Source organism: Theobroma cacao, chromosome 9, assembly GCF_000208745.1.
Source record: "Theobroma cacao cultivar B97-61/B2 chromosome 9, Criollo_cocoa_genome_V2, whole genome shotgun sequence".
Classification (NCBI taxonomy): Eukaryota; Viridiplantae; Streptophyta; class Magnoliopsida; order Malvales; family Malvaceae; genus Theobroma; species Theobroma cacao.
In genome coordinates this window covers 16,487,178-16,509,235 of record NC_030858.1, presented here as the reverse complement: position 1 = coordinate 16,509,235, position 22,058 = coordinate 16,487,178, and the positions used below count along the sequence as shown (strand labels likewise).

The window sequence follows — 22,058 nt, the reverse complement described above, 5'->3', positions numbered from 1 at the left end:
ACGTAATGAATAACAATATTGAGAATAGCTTTAATGCACATAATGGGTAACCGTTACTGAAATCTATTATGTAGATATTAAAATATTAATTTTATTGCATATAATGAATAACAGTTATAATGCCATTATGTGTGTCATGACTCGGCACTCCTCTCGAGCTCGTGACAACCGCCGTGATGTCTCGATTGACATTCTTTACTCAGAATGCCAACCGAAATCTCGCAAGGCTTTCGCATCAATTTTACTTCTCCCTTACGAGCAACAGTTATTAAATATCATATTTTAAAGGAATATAGACTAATTTCAAATAAAAAAAAACCAAAAAGTAATTTCTACTACACAGGGGTATTTTGGTTATTTTACCCAAAAATTTTGAAACCTGGTAAAAATATGATATACAAGTAATAAGCATCCATTTCATATCTAAAAATAAGTTTCGTTGTCTAATCCATCAATTTAAAATGAAGTTATAGCTATTCAAATTAAATAAAAATATTTCATAAAATATTTTATTTTCTTATAAAACAATATTTATAGAACTCTGCGTAAATAATTTGTCACGACTCGATACTCCCCTCGAGCCCCTGACAACCGCTGCGACGTCCTGATAGACATTCATCGCCCGGAATGTCAACCGGAACCTCGGAAGGCTTTAATATCAGTTTTTGCACCTCCCCTGTGAGCAACAGTTGTTAAGTATCATGTTTTGACAGATTATAAACTATTTCCAAATCAAAACAATAGAAAAATAATTTTTTTCTCACAGGGGTATTTTGGTCATTTTTCTTCAAAAATCTCGAAACTAGCTAAAAATGTAGTATGCGAGTGGAAAACACATATTTCACAATCAAAAATAAGTTTAGATGTCTAAAACATTCATTTAAAATAAAATTATGACTATTTGAATATAATAAAAATATTCAATAAAATATTCTATTTTCTTATAAAACAATATTTATAGAGTTACCGGTAAATGATTTTTGTAACATAAAAGCTAAATAAATTAATACATACTGTAATACAGAAAATCAAAGTATAAAATTTAATTTACAGTGACACGTGAGCCCATGAACGATCAAAAGTATCAAAAGAGGTAAACTTACAGTTTTTGAGGATGCAAGTCCAACTGTAGCCCTCAACGAAATAAGCTATCTACCGACTATCCTGAGCCTGAAATGGGTGGAAAGGAGGGTGGTGAGATTATATAATCCCAGTGAGTAAACAAATACCATTTAAAATATCTAAAGCTGAGTAAATGGAGACAGATAAAATAGTTTAACATACTGTAATTCATCACCTTTCAACTCATTTCAACCAAATAAAATCAATTCATATAAATCGAGTAATCAACATGACATATGAATTTCTTAAAACTTTGGCTCGTGTCAAAATCATTCTCATACTCAGTTATCAGGGATACCTTGGCCGAGAGCTATCCCAATCGAGACCGCCAATGCTGTTAAAAAGTTATGTATGCATAAATCATGTTTTTATTTTGAAAACATAGTCGTTCCTTGGCGTTAGCTGAGTTCATCCTCACGTGGTGGTTTGGCGTGAAGTGAACTCTAAAGTTTTAACCTTAGGAGTTATCCAACCGCGCCTCGCATACTGAGGTATGAATATAATAGGGTTATCGTGCCTCTCTAATAGGCTGGTCCACGGAACCCGTCCACTGCAGCGACTAATATTTAACCCACCAATTCAATAAAATTCAATAGCATGACATGACAATTATTTTATTTTACAATCTCTCAAGGCAAATTAACAGTTCATACATTTTCAACACAAATACCAATTCAGCCATTCATGCAAATATTATCATAAGCCATTCAATTCAAACCATGATTTATAACACAACAATTAGTCTCCAATTACTCCATTTTCAAAACCATCTTTCAATTTCAAGATAATTTTATAAAATCATTTTCATTTAATCACATTTTGCTTATAAAACATAAAAGATTTACCATTTAAACTCATTTTCCATAAAATCACAAAATCAGATAAAAACCATTATAGATAATTAAGACGATAGTAAGGTTACTCACTATTTCGAGAGTCGAATTTCGAGTACTGTGATTCTTGATCCTCGGATACTATCTATTTACTTTTACCAGAATGCTCACCAACTAGACATAATGCACAATAAGCCATTTACTACATTTGTGCTAAATTGTTATAAAACCAATTCAGGCTCTATACTAATGTATGAAATGGAAAGCAAATTGTTCGGATTATCATCTAAACACAGTGTTCTACACAAATTCAATTGTGTACCTAAATAAAACGGTATTGGCCTAATTCGATCTATAACTTGATTAATTGGCCAATATGTCCAATTTAACTCCAAATAATTCCATTTTACTCCCTAATACTCCAAATCATCAAACACAAATTAAATAACTTGAAATATGGCAAAATCATCCTCACATTTTCTCTTGAAAAATTCGGCCATGGTGAGTGCATCAACACTATGATTTTTCCTACTTAATTTTCTCACCATAATTCATCATTTCCTAACCAATTCACTTGAAATAAAATCAAATCCACCATCAACACTTTACAAGGAAGATTCGGCTGATGATGAACTCATGAGGAATATGTGAATTTCAAGCTTAATTCTTACACTTAACACCATAAACAACTAAAAATATCCATATATCTTAAAAATCTATCTAAATCATCATCAAATTCTCTCTCCTAGGGTTTGATCAGCACACTATCCTTCATGATATCTTGTGTTTCAACCATGGAAAATGCAAAAGCATGTATGGGAAAGGTAGATCACAAGTCAAAATCAAGAAATTTTACCTTTGATTGCTTGATTACTTGAAATCCAGCAAGTTTCTCTTGAATTTTCACCCTAGGGTTCTTGTTCTTTCTTTTCTTCCTTTGTTCTTGCTTTGGCCGGCCATAATGAAGAGAACTAGGCTGATTTTGTGCTAATTTATAAGGAAAATAATAAAGAAATAAAGCTTGACACTTGTCACCTTACCATTGGTCCATTTTTAAATTCTTAACTATTAAGCTTTCTTTCTCCACCACATAAAATCCTTCAATTATCCATGATAATAATGGGTGAAATTCATGTGCTGGACTAGTGTTGGGTGTGTAAAATTACAATTTTGCCCCTGGGGTGGCAAAATGACTATTTTGCCCTTATGCTCGAAAAAATGCCGGAATTAAAATTCTTCACTTCTCAAACTCAAATTATACTCCAAATGATCAATCTTAGTCAAAAATTTCATCCAACACTCACATCTTAACCTTGGGTGGCAAAATGACCATTTTGCCCCTAGGTCATGAAAATTCCAATTTGACTCCAAATCGGTCCTCGAACTCTGAATCATCATTTTAAGTCATTCTGGGGTTTTAAAATTCTCAATTTCATCTTACAATCTTTATTTGGACTAGTTCGAGGCTTAATTCAACTTAATTGTACCATTTGGTACAATACCGTCCTTTCACGATTTCCAAGGTACCCAAGTAAGCAAACATGCATTCTTATGTAGGAATGGCATAATAAACATATTGTAAAGCTGAGCTTGACATAATTTTTGTAGTATAAAAGTAAAATAAATTCATACATATAGTGGCACACGCAGCTAGGTATACAAAATATTCTACAATGACATGTGGGCCCCCAAAATAAACATATATGTACAAGACTATAGACTTGGGATTTCTAAGGGTGCAAACCCAAAAGCAAACCCTCAACATAATCAGTGGTCTACAGACTTCCCTAAGCCTGAAATGTGTGAAAGGAGGGTGGTGAGCTTTTATAAACCTAGTGAGTAAGCAAAGTTCATCTACAACATCTAAAGCTGAGTAAATGGAGACAATTTAAAATATCTCATCATAATATGATTCATAACATCAAATCTCATTTCATATAAATCAATTTCATTTCGTAAAAATCAACAAGGCTTATGATTGTCGTAAAAACTTGGCTCGTGTCAAGATTTACACTCGATGACAACTTGCGCTCGGGCATCCAACCGAGTCCGTCAAGGCTGTTAAAATAACATATGAGTATAAAACTCATTTTTTTTTCATTTAAAAGCGCAGCCGTTCCTAGGCGTTGGTCGAGTTTCACCCTTATGTGGTGGTTCGGCATGAAGTGAACTCTAACATTACCTTAAGAGATACCCTCCGCACCTCTCGTACCAAGGTAAAATATAACTGGGTTTACTGTGCCTCTTTAATAGGCTGGTCCACGGAAACCCGCCCACTACAGTAAGCTAATCAATTATCCCACCAATTCAATAAAATTTTCGATAACATGACATGGCTAATATAATATTACCAGCCTGTCAAGGCAAAGCAAAATAGTTCATATATTCCACACAAACACAAATCCAGCCATGCTTGCCATCACATTGTCATAAGCCATCAATTCAAACCATATGTCAAAACATATATATAACATAAGTATACAGTCTCCACTTACTCAATTTTCAAAACCAGTACTCAATTTCAAAACAAGTTATAAACCTCATTTTCGTTTAATCAACACTTCAATTATAAAATATAATAGTTTGCAATTTAAATTCCTTTTTCTTTAAAACATAAAAAACGGGTATAAACTACTTTAGATATTTAAGATGATCATATGATTACTCACCTTAACGGGAGTATCGAGTACTCCTATTCTTAGTCCTCGGGTATGATATCCTTACTCTTACCAGGGGGCTCACCACCTATACCTAGTACACAACAAGTAATTTAACACATTTGTGCCAAATTGTTATAAAACTATTTCAGGCTCTACATGAATGCATGAAATGGAATGAGAAGTGTCCAAATAACCACTTAAAGACGGTGTTCTACGTAGGTTCAATTGTGATCGGAATGAATTTGTATTCGACCTAATTCGAACTATACACCATTGATTTAACCAAAACATCCGATTCAACTCCAAATATATTCATTACACTTCCAATACTCTAATTACACCCAAAGTACCTCAATGAACTCGATTTTCTCATTGTTGTTCAAATCGTTTACTAAAGGAACCATACGTTTCCATAACCGTTTTCAATATCCGATACCACAATTCATCAAATACGAGTTAAATAGCATGAGATATAACAAGATTCATCATCAATATGTCCTTTAGTAAATTCGGCCAAGGAGGGTTTGATGAAGAACATGTGGTTTCATGCTTGTTTTTCACACCGAATATCACAAGACAACTAAAAACGCGTATATAGCATGAAATCTAACAAAACCCGTGATCAAAACCTCTCCCCCTAGGTTTGGCCAGCAAACTTTCCTTCATGAAATCTTGAGTTTCAACCATAGAAAATGAAAAAGAAATCATGGGAAAGGTAGATCTTAAGCTAAAATTAAAAAATCTTACCTTTACTTGCTTGATTCCTTGAAATCCAACAATTTTTCTTGAATTCCTTCTTAGGGTTTGTTCTTCTCTTTTTCTCTTTGTTCCCTTGCTTGGCTGGCCATATGAGTGAATTGGGAAAGGTTTATGTTGGTTTATAAAGAAAATTATAAACGTATTAAAGCTTGACACTTGTCACCACTTGATTGGTCCATAGGTAAACTTAACCATTAAGCATTCTCTTTTCCACCACATATAATCCCTTACTTATCCAAGACATAAAAATGATAATAGGTGGAATTTATGAGCTTGACAAGTGTCATGGTGGTGTAAAATTTCAATTACGTCCTCATGGACATGTGAAATGACCGTTTTGCCCTTATACTCGAAAAATGTCGAAATTGAAATTTTTCACTCCACAATTTCAAATTATGCTCCAAATAGTCAAACTTAGTCAAAAATCTCTTTCAACATTCCAATTTTTGCCCTCAAGTGACAAAATGACCATTTTGCCCTTACATTATAAAAATTCCCAATTGAACTCCAAATAAATTCTTGTACTCCGAATCACCATTTTAAAACATTCTAAGGTTCGATAACTCTCAAATACATTATAAAATTTCTATTTGGACTAGTTCGAGGCTTAATCGACTTAGTTGTACCACTAGGTATGATACTGACGTTTTAAAAATTTTTCAGAGCATCTGCATACTTGCATGCAGAAATGCTATCAAGTGCATGAATGACATGGCAAGTATATCATAGAGCTGGGCTTGACAATGTGACTATTGAAATAGTGGGTTTTATGGTTATTAATAGTACAATAAAACTTATTCTCGAGTAAAAGGTAAACATGAAAAGCTAAAAGAGAAAGGTAAGAAAAAAATGTGTAAATGAAACAATATAAGAGATAAAGGTAAGAGTGAGATAGAGAAACACTTGAACAAAGGTTTAGAGGAAAACTTCTTAACTACTTCTATATCTAAGCCACTAAGTCAAACTCTCTACAACATCCAAGATGAAGGTAATCTATAAATGTTGTCACTTATTCCTAGTTACTTTCACTTCTTTTCACATGAAAGTAGTTGTTCTACTTCTTTTAAATGTACCGCTGGAAGTAGTTGTTCCGTATGAAGCAATGTTCCACTTGTTTTAGTTGTTCTTATTATTCTCTGTATAGCGTTACCCTATAAAAGAACTCCTAGAGAAATAAGTTAGTAGTCAAAATCAACTATCCACATTTTGCCCTTTGCATAAGAATTCTTTCGTAAAAAACTTGTTATGTATTGATTTAGGGAAAAGTTCTATTTTGTACTGTAATGCATTGTATTGTAACACCTTGTGTCACAATACTTTGTGTTGTACTATAACACCTTATATTATAACACTTTATACTATCACACTTTGCGTTGTAAGAACTTGTGCTATAACAATTTAGGCAATAATGCTTTAGACAGTAATGCCTTAAGTAGTAACACTTTAGGTAGTAACATGCTATTGTCTTGTGTAATGTTTCATGCCAATATCTTGTGTAATATTTGATTGATTGATAATATATTTTCATGTATAAGATAAAATAAGATTTTCAAGATACAAGTCAATTAATTGTAAAAGAAAAGTTAATCCCTTTCATAAAAACCTTGATTCTTTGTGCTCTATAAATACAAAATTACTATGAAAAATTTTTCTTCATTAAGATTAAGACAACACTCAAAGTAAAGCAAAATTTAGAATAAAGTGGTGGTTTTCTTTCTAGAATTTAGAATAAAACAAAATTCTGAGCAAAGCAATGGATTTCTTTTATGAATATTTTTATGCAACTAAGTTTTTTTCCTTCTTCTTTTCTTTTGTGAATCTTTTCTTCTCCAAGTGTTGGTTGGTATGAATATAATGTAGATGGTTCAGCTCAAGGAAATTTGGGATTGGTAGGGATGGAAGGTTTATTGAGGGATCATACTTGTAGAATAATTTGAAGGTTTTCAAGATCAATTGGTGTAGGGGATTCTAGTTTGGATGAGCTTTTAGCTATTAGGGAAGCATTTCAATTGTTCTTGGGACTCCTGGGTCATCATTCAATAAAGTTATGGATTGAGAGTCATTCACTAAATAAAGTTAATTGGATTCTTAATCCGAAAGAAAGTCAACAAAAATTTAGGCAACTTATGATCTAGATTGTTAACTTGTGGAAAGAAATACCTCATTGGAGAATTTCACATATTAAACAAGAGAGGAACTTTGAAGCTAATAAATTGGCCAAGGATAATATTGGTAGAAGTTAAGAATTACTGCAAGTTTTTGGTGAGTAGTTTGATTGTGGTCAAAGTTTTCTTTGAATAATCTTTGTTAATTTAGGATTTGAACGTTACTAGGAGTTCTAAATTAATCTGAACACTTATTTAGATGAGATTTAAGTTATTCAAATTTCCAAATTATGTAGAAGAGGTGGTTGTTGGTTATTTCTTGTTTAACGGCGATTTCAACGTTTGGGATTACGATCGTGTATTACTTTGTAGTTAATATGCCCATGCTCGGATACATTAGTTTTTGTGTCTGGATAGCATAATTGTGTGTCTGTGTGTGTGTGTGTTGGTTTCGGACAAAGATCAATTGGTAGATAGTCCAAAGGAATTAATATTTGTATAAGCTAGTTTAGTCTTGATTGAGCATGGTGAATGTGTCCTGATTTATTTTTAGTTTAGATATTTTTGTCTAAGTTGTATGTTGGAGCTTAGATATCCTTACATCTAAGCTCTTTTGCACCTAGCGTTTCTTTTCCTTTTATTTCTTATTTTTTTATTTTTTCTTTGTAATAATAAGTCCAAGGCATTTCACTTTGGCATTGAGCAATAATAATTGCATACTTATAAAAAAAAGTAAGTTTCTTCTTCTTCTTCTTCTTCTTTTCTTTTATGAATTTTTTGAGCAAGTAATTAAGTTTTTCTTTTTTTTTATTTGATAAGATCATAAAAAAAAAGTTTTATTTGCTCTTTATTTTTTTAATTTCTTGTTTGTACCTTTTAATTTCTTTTGCTTTTAAATTTCTTGCTTGTTGCTTCTTGCATGAAAATTTATTTTAATGAAAAAATGAAACAAAATTTTCATGCATAGGATGAAGTTTTTTAATTGAAACGTTTTTTATATTTGCTCAAACATTTATTTAAGAAGAAAACAAAATTTTTTTTTTTATATTTAAGAGTAATAATCTTGTTTCTTGCGTGCCCTACTTGTAACACACGCATAATTTTTTAATTAAATCAATCAATTTTTTTAAAAAAATCTATATATATATTTTATAAGTTTTGTTGTTTTTTCAATATTTATTCTAATAAAAATATTATTGAACAAGTATACTTATCTCATTTTTCATCGTCAATGTTTGCAAGCTCCCTTTTCCATCTTTCTCTATGCCTAGGATGTGTTTCACTTCGAAGATCCATTATGGTGAACTTGGTAGAACTGCAGAGAGGAAAAAGATCACTGCACATAAAGGGAAGAATATTGATTCCCAAGTTTTTCCTCCCAAAAAGATTCAACTAGGAAAAATTAGTAAAGTTCCTCTTGTTATTGAATATTGGGAAAACAAAGTTATTAAAGAAAAAAGAAAAGATAGTTTTTAGGAAAAAGTTTGTGCCAAACAAGTTGACGAACATCCTTTTGAATCCGCTGGATATGTTTGGAATTGTCTATGTTCAGAAGAACCTCCTCATAAAGGAATTGGTATGCTAGGGTGATCAAATCTGAAGTTCAAGTTTGAGGGTGGTGAATTTCCACTTCCCATTACTAAATTTGGCTCCAATTCTCAATTTCTTCATGGCTCGGATAATTGGGTAAACAAGGTGTTAAAGAATTCTACTTATGTTAAAATTCTCTCAACTATTGGAGTACTTGATGTTGTATGTGTCACCTCTAAGTTCAACATCCGTAAAGAGAAAATAGATATATGGCGTGTTATTCTTGCACGGTGGAGCACTTTTTCTCATACTATAATTACAACATGGAGGGAATTTGCCTTCATTATGAATGATGTCTGTGTTCTTTTAGAACTTCCTTGTCTGGGGAAGAATGATTTTCAGTTTTTTAACTTTTTAAAGAAAAGGTATGTATTTGAGAATTTTTTCTTGATCTACTTAAGAGTCCGAGTAAAATTTTTAAGATTGCACGAGTCTTCAATTGGATAGGCGTATTTTATAAGAAGTTCAACACTAAAGAAGTTAAGAACAGCCCTCTTGAGTACCTAGACCATGAGCATGGGTTAGTGGCTTTATTAATTTTTTGGTTGGCTCAGTATATATTTCCAAAGTGTCTAGATAATGGTATCTTTTAAGCACTCATTCCTTTTGCAATATTGTTAGAGGATGCATTTTCCTTTAGCTCCATTGTATTTAGGATCTTTGTATAAAAGGTTAGACTTAAGCCAACTAGAAACAATGGAATCGGCTAAAAGCTACAAAATTTTAACTTATGTGGATGTTTTCTTCATTTAGATGTGCTTATGGGAGTGGTTTAATACTTGTGCTCATGTGCCTTGTGCATATCATTTTGCATCTTTTTCTGTGAATAACCCTTTATCTAAGAAAAATTATAGAGCTTAGACATGTCATGATCAGATCCCAAAAGGTAATATTCTTGAAGTGATAGATGTGACAAAAGAATTTACTCCCAAACCTTATGTGCAACCTAAAAAGGAATTTGGTGACTCTAGAATTTATTATGATTATTGCTGACTACAGTCTAGAAGAATGAGCTCACAAGATATTAACTTTTGTGTATGGGTTTATAGTTCCCAATCCCTTTTGTGATTGAGAGTGCTAGTCCAAGTGGAAATAAAGACTCGTTCTCTGTTGAAATGTATTCTCCTTATAAGGTAGTATGCCAATTTAGGTTTCACTAGCTAGCTCCGCTTGACTCTTTTTCATCAATTAGTTTTTCTTCTTATGTTTTTTTATTTCCCATGGTAGGACTTCAACTTTGTTCAGAAAAACTTAAAATTTGTATTGTCCTAGCTTTTGATTGACAACGTATTCATACTTTTGGATGGTTTGCTTATTGCGGGAAAATGTCTAGAAGAATGGAGATATTTTATTGTGCCATTAGCTAATCTCAAAGCTCGTCTCTACACCCTTCATGTTAGTAACACCAACATGAAGGAGAAAATGAGCACAAAGTTACAACTCCTATTGCTCCTCTTGCTTTTACTCACCAAACAAAAGAGAAACTTGTGTATAAAGTTGTAAGTTTACCCTTTGCTTCTTTTTTTACTTTTTTTATTCATTTCCTCATTTTGTTGTTTCTATTTTTTTTAGAGAGAAACAATTACAAAAGTAAAAGTGAACTTGGTTGAAGAATAGGAGACTTTTGAAGTTGAGACTGACGATGAATCATGTGACTTTGCATAAAATAATGAATCAAATAACAATTTTATTGATGTTAACAAAAAGGTTGAGGGTGTTGTTACTTCTTCTAAAGCACAAGATGTATTGACAAGCTGCTTTGATGATTTCATTGATTTGGATGCTCTATTTGTCTCTCATACTTTGAGGTCAATATAGACCATATACAAAAATAATAAGCTATTACTTTTGTTGGTGTTGGTGTTGTTCTAATTTTTTTTGTTGAAACTAGTATTGTTCATTCTCAACAAGCTACTTAAGTTGAGGTTGTTCCTGACAATGAACCTTGACATTAAGGTTATTCCTGCTTTTGAGGTTGTTTTTAGTGCTAGAGCTGTTAAAGATGATGTTGTAGCTATTTCGAATGTTAAGCATGTTCTTGATGTTGGGACTATTATCAATGATACTAAAGCTACTCTTACTAATCTTTGTGCTTTTTCTTCCTTAGTGCCAGAGCATAAAGATGTTAGTAATGCTTTTGACACTCATGTAACAACAAAGTGGTACTAATTCGACTTCCACAACTTTCAAGTTTCATTGCAGCATATGGAATATTTAGAGTGCATTTCCAAATATAGGTGAGGAGTTTTGGAGTACCTACATTTTAGGGAGAGTAGATGCCATTTCTTTCATGATGAAGGTCTTGGGTAAAGCTTTAGTGATTTCCTATACTCCATTGATGAGTTCTTCACTAAAGAAACTGACACTAATATTACAGTTTATAGATGACATTCATAACGTTGGATTCAAACTTGAGTGCCTCAATAATTGTATAACTAAAGCTAAAACTTTTTTTTTTATTTGTTAATGGAGGTTGACAAGTTTCTTTTGGAAGTTGAGCTAGAAGACATTACAACAATGATGGCTTCATTGAGAAAGCATGAGGCTGAAGTGCGAGAAAAATTAGATGCCTTTGCCAATATTAAGAATAGTAACTTTTCGCTATGGGATTATGTAGTTGGCTAGGTTTAGATGCTTTAATTTTTTTTTTGTAACCTTGCTTAAGCGAGCAATTCAATATTGATATATCATATCTCATCTTTTATAATACTAATAATAATAATAATAATAATAATAATAATATATGCATGTTGCTTACTTATTTACACTTTCCCATTGTTGTATGTAACCAAAGGAAAACTTTCAACTTTATATTAAAGAGGTTAACTATAAATCTAAAGATGATTTACTTTACTCTTAAATAAGTGTTACAATTATGGCCTATTCTAGTCAAAGTATGAGCTATTAAGCTTTGGCTAAAATATGAATAGTGAAACATAACTAATATAGAAGTGATAAAGCTGCAGTTGGAATGATTTTCATTTTTTTTAAATATACAAGATAATGAAGAATCAAATGATGACCTTTTTTGTTTTTTTTCTTAGTTAAAATGATATTGCCAAGAGTTTAAGCAAAGGTGATTTATGGAGGATGGCTTTTTTAGCTATAATACGATTTATTTGGCTTGTGAGAAATGAAGCTTTTTCAAGGCAAACTTTGGGATCGTGAGCAAGTGTATGATACCATCAAACTTTGGGTTACATGATGGGTTAGTGCGAAGTGGTCAAGTATGAATATATTTATCATGGAGTTAATAATAATGCCAAATCTTGGAGTCCACCCTAGAAAAATAAAAACTATGAAACCAGATGAGATGTGGCAAACTCCTCCAAATGGAATGGTTAAATTTAATATGGATGGCTTTTTAAGAGGGAACTTGGTAAAGATGGATATAGGCGACGCTCTTAAGGGTGATGAAGGTAAATTGTTAATTCAGTTTTCTATATATGTTGGGGTTCTTGATGCAAATACAATTGAGATTTTGGTGATTAAACAGGTCTTCCAAATTGTTGTGGCTTTGAGGTGAGGTAATATTGATAAGGTTATTGTGGAAAGTGACTTGGAGAATGATGTGAAGTGGGCTATAGAGCCAACTACAGTGCCTTGGGATATTTGAGAGGTCATGATGAATATGGAATTCTTCAAGATACAGTTGAATATTCTATGTTTTATGAAAGTACCGAGATTTGAGAATGAGTTAGCAGACTCATTGGTTAAGGCTAGGATGCAGAGAAAAGAAGAGCTTCTTTGGGTTATTAATGAAGAAGAAGAAAAAGCATGACCTCTGCTGGAAGAATTGTAATGCTAGAGCTTTATTTTACAGTGTTAGCCTTGAGTTATATCATGTTTTGATTTGATAAAAATTGCATGATATCTTGAGTTTAATGTTAAGCATTTGAAATTGTCTCAACCATATTTTTCATCCCCTAAAGTCACAAAATTGTTTGAAAAGCCATGCATAATTAGAAAATATCATAAAAGCTTTCAAATAAATATTCATCTAAGTAAAGAAAGAGCATACATGCTTTGAATTATTATTTGATTATAGGAACAAGGCAAGGAAAAAATAATTGAAGAGAGGTGCCAAAAAGTCAAGGAATCCTTAAGACACTAGTCAAGAGTCTACCTTTAAGAAGTTTAAGTTGATCCAAAGGTAAAATGAGTGGAAAACTTGAAGAAGACAAAGCTATAGTCAACCCTAGCGTGTCTATAGTAGACCTTGGAGTCGAAAGCTCTAAAAATTGAAGAATTACACAGTCATAGTCAATCTTTGCTTTTTTATAGTCGACCCTGGAAAAATTGATGTGTTAAAAGGAGGGTAAATGAAAAACATAGTCAACCCTGGCTTCACCATAGTTAACTACTTTAGCCCATATTAGCCAAAAACTGGTTTTCAAGAATTAGATCAAGCAAGGAAGGTTATACTCAACTATGAAACCCTAACTTGAGAAATTTAAAGAACATAGTCAATCCTAAAAGTATTGTAGTCGACCCTCAAGCTTCAACAACAACCAAATTTAATTCAAACTTGTGTTTAATAGCTTCGAACTTCACTTTCACTATTAGAGGCCGCTTTTAAGTCATTTCGAAGAAAGAGAAGACTAGCACTCACTTGGAAAACCCTAGAGAAATATCTTAAAGCTTATTTTCCCTCTCTAGCCGTCATCATAGTCTTCCATCAAGCTTTAAAGAATCATTCATTTGAAAATCCTTGAGAAAATATTTCTTCTCTTTGTACCCAAGCTTAAACTTCTTAGCATCCAACCTTTGTGAGGCATTTTCTAACTATACTTTGTACTTATCTTGTAAAGGTTCTAGCTTAGCCTTGAAAAACTACTTGTTGAGGGTTATACTTGCTCTTGTGAAAAGGCATTGTTAAGGGTTGTGCTTGCTTCCATTAAAAGGCATTGTTGAAGGTTTTGGTTGAGCTAGTGAAAAACCATTGTAAAGGTTGTTGGTTGATCCTGTGAAAAGCTATTGTGAGGGTTTAATGCTTGATTCCATAAAAATCACATTTCCTTGAGTAAATTTGAAATTCCTTGATGTTTCAAGGGAGTAGATGTAGGCATTAAAAAAAGTCAAACTACTATAAAATCTTTGTGTCATGTTTTTAAATTTCCGCATTGTGGTTAATTGCTGGCATTTGTCTTAGAAATTTTTTTACTTTGCTTTTGACACAAAAAGAATTTTTAGTTGCCAAAAGATTTTATTTTTAAAGTTGGTTTTAAAAGAAATTCTTAATGTCAATTCACCCCTTTCTTGGTATATATTGTTTTGAGCTTATATTGCTAACAATTGGTATTAGATCTAGGGTTCAATTATTTAAGTCTAACAGCCTTGAGCGATTCGTAATAGAAGCTCAAATCATCAAAATGGAGGTTACAACAATCGTGCTTGGTGAAAGGCAATCAAACCAAAGGCCACCTCTCTTTGTAGGTATTAACTATCCTTATTGGAAGAAATATATGTTGGCTCCATTAGTTTTTAATGATAATAAAACATTCCCATTCATTTGTGTCTAATATCTCTACTTGAGTGTGCAGGACAAAAATTGTATACAAATAATCAATAAATCATTCAAATGCACATATCAAAGAGCAAAAGAATAAGGAAGTCACAATTGATCAACAAGACAAAAGGCCCTTAGTCGATTAATGAGGAGTTAGTCAGCTAAAATTCAAATCAGAAGTTGGTGAACTGAAGAGTATTGAGAGACAGAACCAACTTAGTCGACCAAGAAATAAGTTAGTCGACTAAGTGCACACTACCAGAAACTGGGATCAGAAGACAGAGACGACTTAGTTGACTAAGATATCGGTTAGTCAACTAAGAGCATTCTGCCAGAAAATTTGAATTGTGCACTAGAAGACAAATTAACGGCCAGAATTGCAACAAAACTGTTTTCAACGGTCAAAAACTGTCTAACTCACTTCAGAGCTGATTTTTCTAGTATAAAAGAGGGCTCTAACAGCTAGAAATGTAATAAAAAGCTTTGAAGAATACAAAAGAGCTGGAAAAACCTGAAATACTCTCTGCTCATTTACTGCACTCAACTCATATCTTTGTAATTGTGAACTGTACTTCACTTGGTACCACTTAGATCAACCTTGTGATCATAGGTACACTATTATCACTTCTCTTCTTCTATTATTAGAGTGAGCGAGTCACTTTAAGGGATTGATTCAAGCTAGGATTGCTTGATTGAGTATAGGTTCTAACTCAGCCTTGAAAATTTAGTTGTTGGGTTTTAGTTGATCTCGGTAAAAACTATTGTGAAAGGTTTTGGCTAAGCCTGGTATAAGCCATTGTAAAGATTGGTGAAAGCTTGTGAATTTTACTGTTCTTAGTGGATTGCTTGGAAAATCCTTGGTTGAACAATGAAGGAAGTGGATGTAGGTCTTGGACCGAACTACTCTAAATTCTGTTGTGTTATCTACTTTGTTTTTGTTCTTATTTTCACTTGCATTTGTTCCCACTTAGAGCTAATTTTTGAAAGAGCCAAATTATGCTATTCACTCCCCCTCTAGCACATTTACTTAGGACCAACAATATATAGAAATGTTTATACAATTTATGGACCTAGATGTTTAGAATGTTATTTTAGATGGTCCACACGTTCCAAGTAAGGAGGTAGATGGCAAATTAAGTAGTCATTAAGTTTTAGGAAAGAATGGGATGAGAAAGATAAGAAATCAATTCAGATAAATTGCAAGGTTTATAATACTCTTCTTTGTACCTTTAGAGCTAGTGAGTTTAATAAAGTATCTATGTATGGAAATGCAAAACAAATTTGGGACACTCTAGAGACCACCTGGGAGGGAACTAACCAAGTTAAGGAACACAAGATTGGATTGCTTACACATGATTATGAGCTTTTTAGGATGAAAGAAGATGAGTCTATAAATAAAATTTTGAAAGGTTTATCAATATTGTTAGAGGTTTGAAGGTTTTAGGGAAAGGCTTTCCCAATGCCCAACTTGTTAAGAAGATCCTTTATAACTTACCTAAATTTTGGAGACCTAAAGTAATGGCCATAGAGGAAGCTAGAAACCTTAACAATTTTAAGCTAAAAGAGTTAGTAGGATCCTTGTTTACCTATGAGATGACTTTGAAATATGAAAGTGAGTTAGAGGATCTAAGAGAGAAGACATCAAGAAAAAAGGAATAGCCTTTAAATCTATAGTTAAGGAAGAAGATAGAAGCACCAAAAATGAAAGTGAAAATGAGGAGGACATAACCATGCTAGTTAGGAAATTTAACAAATTCATGAAGAAAAACTTTAGAAGTAGAAAACCTATAATGAGGGATTTGCCTAAGTAAGAACATGCAAGAAATCACTTGATATGTTTTGATTGCAAAAGGCTTGACCACACCAAATATGAATGCCCTAACAACATCATGAGGAACAATTCAAGAACTTTTAAGAAGAAAAGCATGATAGCAACTTGAAGTGACAGTGATGATTCCCAAGATAAGAAGGATGATGAAATTACAAATCTTTGTCTAATGGCGTTTAATGATTACAAATTCCAAGACATGGCAACCAATTCCAATGAATCAACATTTGAAGAAGGATCATCACCTCTAGAGCCTCCATATTTCAATGGTGAAGATTTTCACGTTTGGAGATATAGAATGATACACATCATTATTGCAAATGATTATTAAACATGGAAGCATACTGAAGATGGTCCAACATTAGAGAAAGACATGGCAAATTGGAATTCATGTGATCTTGATTTAATTAAGCTTAATGCCAAAGCCATGCATACTATCATTTGTGCTCTTGCAGAGAGGAAATGTAATCAAATTTAAAATTGTGTAAATGCTAAAGAGATATGGGAGAAGTTAGAAGAACTATATGGGTAACCAATTGAAAAAAGACTAGAAGAGGATGATTTCTTAGATGAAACCTCATCAAGTGATGATAAAGAGAACATCAAATTTCGGATTTCAAGACTAAGTTATAAGGTAGGATTTTCTTTCCATGAACCACATATCCTTACAAATAGTGAATTGGCAAATATGTTTGAAGACTTAACTTTTACATTTCAAGATCTTAGTTTTAGCCAAAAAGAGGAAATCTCTAAGCTTAAGATTAAAAATGAATCATTGGTAGAAGAAAACACTCAACTAAAAATTAATGTTGAAATACTTCAAAGAAATTGTGAATGATTAGAAGAGGAAAATAGAAAGTTGAAAAATATTGTGAAAGGAAAAGAAAGATATTAAAAGTAGGAAGTCTCATGAATTTATCAATTTTTATTTCATTCATTATTCACACTATCTTTAATGATATTGTCACGACTCGGTATTCTCCTCAAGCCCATGACAACCGCCGCGGTGTCCCGATAGACACTCATCACCCGAAATGCCAACCGAAACCCCGCAAGCTTCAATATCAGTTTCTCATTTTTCCCTGTGATTAATCATTGCCAAATATCATGTTCTAAAAGATTTTAAACTATTTCCAACTTAAAATAATAAAAAAATAATTTTCGTCTCACAAGGGTATTTTGGTTTTTTTTCCTCAAAATTACGATACCAGCTAATAATGTAGTATATAAGTGCACAACACATATTTCAAAATCAAAAATAAATTTAGATGTCTAAAACATTCGTTTAAAGTGAAATTATGATTGTTAAAATAAAATAAAAATATTAAACAAAATATTTTATTTTCTTATAAATAATATTTTTAGAACACTGTGTAAATAAATTTTTTTTACAGCGTAAAAGCAAACTAAATTCCTACATACAGTAGTACAAAAAACTAGAGTATGTAATTTAATTTACAGTGACATGTGACCCCCAAATGACAAAAATAAACGAAGGCTGCAAACCTACAGTTTTTGAGGAAGTAAAGCCAACTGTAGCCTTCGACGATATAAGCTATCTACAGCCTATATTGAGCCTGAAATGGGTGGAAAGGAGGGTGGTGAGATTATAAAATCCCAGTGAGTAAACAAACATCATTCAAAATATTTAAAGTCGAGTAAAATGAGATGATTAAAATATTCCATCTAAATATGTATTTCATAACATAAACATTCATTTCATTTAAATTGTTAACATGGCTTATGAGTATCTTAAAAGCTTGGCTCCTGCCAAAATCATTCTCAGGAATACCTTGGCAGAGTCATTTAACCGAGTCCGCCAAGGCTATTAAAAATTTTGTATACACATAAATATATTTTTTTAGTTTGAAAAATACAACCGTTCCTTGGCGTTAGCGGAGTTCATCATCATGAGGTGGTTCGGCATGACGTGAACTCTAACCATACCTCAGGAGATACCCTACGCGCCTCTCCGACTGAGGTACATATATAACCGAATTCTGTGCCCCTTTAGTAGGCTGGTTTACAGAACCCGCCCATTGCAGCAAGCTAAACCCACCATACAATAAAATTTTGATAGCATGACATGACTAATATTATACTACTCAGCCTGTAAATGTAAAACAAAACAATTCATACAGTTCACAAACCACAATTCCAGCTAGTCATGACAACACATTATCATAAGCCATCAATTAAAACCATAATTACAACACATCAAGTGGTCTCCAGTTACATTGTTTTGAAAGCCATCATTCAATTTTAAGACAATTTATAAAATCTTTTCATTTAAACACATTTTGTTTATAAAACTTAAAAATTAATCATTTAAACTCATTTTCCATAAAATTCACAAAATCGGATAAAAAGACCACTTTAGATAATTAAAATGATGAGAAGGTTACTCACTATTTCGGGAGTTGAATTTTTAAAGTACTCTGACTACCGATCCTCGGGTACAATTTCTTTGCCCTTAGCGGAGGATTCACCACCTAGACATGATGCAAAATCGAGAAACTTACTACATTGGTACTAAATCGAAATTAAACTAATTTAGACTACTAATGCATGATATGGAATGCAAAATGCACGGGTAACCATCTAAACCTGGTATTGGCCTAATTCGTCTTATCACCAGATTAATTGGCCAACGAGTCCAATTTAGCTCCAAATTGCTCCATTTCTTTTCCAATACCTTAATTCACCAAACATAAGTCAAATAACCTAAAATTTGGCAAAACCATCTTCACTTTTCTTCTTAAATTTTTCGTTAATAATGGTGCATTAACACCGTGATTTTTCCTACTACTTTTTCACACCATAATTCATCATTTTCTAACCAATTCTCCTAAAATAAAAATCAAATTCATCCTCACTCCATACAAGGTAGGTTCGGCCATTGATGGGTGATGGGGAAAATGAATTCTTTCTTGTTGTTTTGCTTCTAGACATGGTAAACTAACTAAAAACACTAACATAACTTGAAATCAAATCAATCCAACATCATTCTCTCTCCATACCCATTCGGCTAGCCATGAATTCACCATGAAAACATGAAATTTAACCATGGAAAATAAGGAGAAATGCTTAAGGAAAATAAGGAGAAATGCTTAAGGAAAATAGATTTCAAGTTTAAATTGAGAAATCCTACCTTTTTCACTTGTTTTCCTCGATTTTTCACACTTTTTCTTTGAATTTTTCCACCTAAGGTTCTTGTTCTTTCTTTTCTTCCTTTGATCTTCTTTGGTTCTTGTTTTGGCTGGCCATATGGATGAGAAATAGGCTGATTTTATGTTAATTTAAAGCTAAATAATAAATGGATATAAACTTGACACATGTCACCATTCCATTGGTCCATGTGTCATACTTACCCATTAAGCAATGTCTCTCCACCACTTAAATTTTCTCAATTATCCATGATAATATTGGGTAAAATCCATGTGCTGGACAAGTGTTGGGTGGTGTAAAATTATAATTTTGCCCCTAAGGTGGTAAAATGACTATTTTGCCCTTATGCTCGAGAAAACACCGAAATTAAAATTCTTCATTTCTCAAACTCAAATTATACTCTAAATGATCAATCTTAGTCAAAAATTTCATCCAACGCTCACATCTTAACCTCAGGTGGCAAAATGACCATTTTGCCTCTAGATCATAAAAATTCCAATTTGACTTCAAATCGGTCCTCGAACTCTGAATCACTATTTTAAGTCATTTTGAGACTCTAAATTTTCAATTTCATCTTAAAATCTCTCTTCGATCTAGTTCGATGCTTAATTCAACTTAATTGCACCACTAGGTACACTACTGACTTTTTATGATTTTTTGGGGCTTTCCTAGTATGCAAGCATATTGTCAATCACATGAATGACATGACAAGTATTTTACAGAGTCAGGCTTGACAGATATTCATTTTATGCATACAATTGTTGAGAGTAACCCTCAAGGATCAAAAACAATTTGGATACCAAATGTCAAGTGAAAGTGATCTTTGTAGGTGTAATTAACAAGGAAGAGCAATTCAAAGATTAAACATCGAATGAAAAATGGGTGATATCTACTTCCTTATTTCTTTTAAATTTGAACAATACTTGAAATTTGATTGATTGTGAATTACTTATTTGATCATTGAGTGTAGTTTATGTTGCATGTGCTTCAAAACATATGTTTGAATATTGATTGAGCAAAATTGTTGGTTGAAAGAAATGTGAGCATGAGATGTACTCACACTTGAGCACAACTAATTTGATGAGGATGATATGATGGTAATATGAGTTTATATTGAGTTATAGCTTGAATAAATGTATCACATGATGAAAATGCTTAAACTTTTTGATCCATTTGACTATTCATGTGCTTGAATTGAAATATCTTTTCTTACAAGTTGAGATGTTCAATTGCTTTGTCTAGGAACAATTCTTGAAAAATGTTTTATGTTTGTGTTAAATGATGATTTCAAGATTAACTCCTTCATTGTGCATATGAAATTGATTATGACAAACTTTTTCAACTTCATGAGAATTATTCTTGGTTGATCTATCATTTTGGTCAAGTCACATGCTTACATGATATCTCATCTGGCTTGACCTAAAGATTTGAAGTCTATAACTTGACTTGGGTCATGTTTTTTAATGAGAAATTTAAATTGTTAATTTAGATTCTGATATATATTGTGTTGACATAGTTGAAGAATCTTTTAAATGTGCTTTTGAGTGTTAACTATGTCCTTCATGAGCTTAAACGATTACATGATTTAAAGACTTGTGTGCAACCAACATTAGCTTATAGGCTTCCATGAATGACCTAGTTTAAGATGAAAAATGGCCTACAGCTTGAGTTAACAATGAATACCTAATGAGCCTTAGTTGAATGCTTATTTCTTGAATCTTAATAATTGGTATTCATTGATGGTTGGATGCTTACGTTGGATATATTCATGAGTTGAGTGCTTTATTTCCAATATTTCATAACAATTGGTATCACTCATGAATTATGGATCATTAAGAAATAACATACATGAATGAAATTCAATGCTTGCATATTTTTGATAAATATATGTTTATATGTTTGAAAATTGAAACCTTGCTTACATTTCGATAAAAATAATTAAAATCATAATTAATGAAGATAGCCATGCTATTACTTGTGATTATGCTTGTACCTACTTGATCATAAAATTCTCATGTATGATTACAACAAGTGCAAAATGCCTTGGCAATGCTTCATTGATAGTGATTTTGTCTTGATGAGAAAACTTCTCCTTGAATTAATAGTCTACTACATATTTTGGATAACACTTACTGAAATTCTTGTGTGAAAATATTGTGGAAAAGAGGTTACCAAAAAGGGCTTAATGATGACATTCTCATGATGACATGCTATTGTTGAGAAAATTCTTTCTTAAATTGTTATTCTTATATATTTGAGAGAATTTGTTTAAAATATTTGATTAATAGTGCTTCGACAATGCATGATTGAAAAAGATGCTTAATGAAAAATGATATGTTGGACATGTATTGGAACTAATGTGCATACACTTCTTAAAATTATGAGTGTTTGAAGCATATATTGAATATTTATTTAAATGCTCATATTTTCTAGTTCCATGAATAGTCGAGTATTTGATTAACATGTTGATTATCCGTTGTAGTA

General features: G+C 32.3%; 1 long non-coding RNA gene across 1 annotated transcript; it reads right to left on the bottom strand.

Moving 5' to 3' along the window:
* On the bottom strand, positions 17,941–19,595 carry LOC108663427. The gene is made up of 3 exons (XR_001929409.1): positions 19,558–19,595; positions 18,816–18,898; positions 17,941–17,983 (listed from the first exon to the last, which is right to left on the bottom strand). It is a non-coding gene; the product is annotated as an uncharacterized LOC108663427 (long non-coding RNA).